Below are 2,140 nucleotides of genomic sequence, written 5' to 3' on the forward strand. Positions count from 1 at the left end.
GAAAAGTAGTAAAATTACACATTTTCAGAGGTAAAATTACACATTTTTTCTGACATAAAAGATGTAGATTTGACCTCACTGTCCAATTATCCAAAGATTCGATTAATTCAAGGTGACATTTTTCTTTAAACTTCATTTAATCAAGTCTGAAGTAATTTAAATCTGCTCAGACCTTTTCTGATCAAAAGGTTTAAAAAAACAGTTTTAGCCATGGTCAACATAAAAAAAATACATTTAGAAAAATCAAACTTAACCCTCTACTGCCCAATTTTTTTTTCGATAATTTTTATTTTTTGTTTTTCTTGTTTCATTTTTAGTATTTTAATTAGCATTTATCTTGCTAAGTTTATGTTTGTTTTCGGTAGTATTTGGCCTATTCTACCACCTCCTATCATTACTTTTTGCCTATCTAATTTTTCATGTTTTATGTAGTCACTTTCTCAATTTTTTGCTTGTTTTTCATATTTTCTGCTATACAATAGCACCATTATCATTTAAATTGTAACAAAAATGCGTGGAGGCATAGTCTGGGACACTAGAAAAATTACTGCATATTTCTTTTTACTAAAAATATAGGAAAGGTTAGTAAAAAACACAGCCAAAGTTGACCCCTAAAACATTTCGTATTTGAAAACATTGGCAAAGTCACATAAAACAAGTAAAACTTCCAACCCATAAATTTTCTAAAATTGGAGGAGTTCTTCTTTCCAATGCATTTTAAAGATCAAAACTTGGTTGAAAAATTGATATTTTAGCGATTTTTTTAACCCAAGCCTATCTAAAGGCAGGGTTGGGTTGTAGAGGGTTAAACCTCCACATTATTTTTTTTTTTTTTCAAAAGGTAATATTGAGCCATTTTATTTTCCACGGAAGATTTTTTAGTAGTATGTTATTTTTACTTGATTGGCCAAACTCGAAAAAAGGTCTAGAGTTCGTCAAAATTTGCAAAAAAAAAAACGGAAAAAATCGGGAATTTGTGATATTTTGTCGAAAAGTCTGGAAATGCCAGGAACTTCGAGCATACAGGTCTGAAAAATATTTTCCAGCTCTTGATTTTCTTTTAATATCCCTAAGGAATCCTGTTACACTTATATGAAAATTGGTGAAAAAATGTGGATAATTCTTGATTTTAAAATTTATACGAAACATTCAAAGATTAATTTTCATTTGAAATTGGTTTAGTTCTATTTTTTTATGTTTATGAACTTATGATGACATAACGAATGGAACCGCTAAGTGAATTACTTTCCTTTCCACAGAGAGGCCTTCTGGCCGAGTGGCCCCAAGGGGGGGGTGTCGAAGCAGTAAAGGTGCCCTCCCCTTGGCCATCACTACAGCAACGAAAGGCGGCAGACCAACCGGGAAAACTGTTTCGCATAAGTCTCCTCTCCAGTGTTGATGTTGCTGTTTCTGCTCAGCCATGACCCCCTGTCTTTCTCCATCCCTCCTCCCCCGAAAGTCTGAGTTATTCAAGCTTAGCTCTAAAAACACCCAGTGGCAAATGAAACGAAAGCTCTTCTGCTTCTCTCCTATACTGTACTGGAAAAAGGAACATTCTCTTGAAAGCAAGCAAAAAAAAGTCCAAGAGTTGCGAACGAGATGAGATGGTGAATTATTGGATTTCTTATGGCCCCTGTTGTGTGGAGATGCTGCAATAAAATTAGTTCCAGACCGAAATATCGTTTGTCACAACCTTCTCGGACTTTTGAGCTTGAATTGTGTGTGTTTGCAGGCTCAGTTCCGCTGCTTCCTCCGGTGATAATGATGATGACACGGTTGTTGCTTGTTTTCTCATACGCATCAGCCTCGATGAGTTTCTAAACATCGCAGTCTCTCTCTCTGGGGATGATGAAGACGAGGAGGAGCTGCGTTTTTTTCGTACTCATCAATTTTCATCTGCATCGTGCACGGATGCTGCATGCAGTAGTTGTTCGGCGAGGATGCCTGCACCAGTAGCGTCCATGTCCGTCTGGTCTGAGGATTTTTCTTCATTTTGATGTGAAATACCGTGTTTTGCACCATGCACCAGTCCAAGTCTGCTGTTGGTGTTGTTTTGCTTTGTGATGGACGTTGAGTTCAAAACAGGACGAGGAAATAAAGTGGAAATTCCTGGAATGTGTGGATTGGAGAGAACAAAAAA

Source organism: Culex quinquefasciatus, chromosome 2 (genome assembly GCF_015732765.1).
Source record: "Culex quinquefasciatus strain JHB chromosome 2, VPISU_Cqui_1.0_pri_paternal, whole genome shotgun sequence".
NCBI classification, from domain to species: domain Eukaryota; kingdom Metazoa; phylum Arthropoda; class Insecta; order Diptera; family Culicidae; genus Culex; species Culex quinquefasciatus.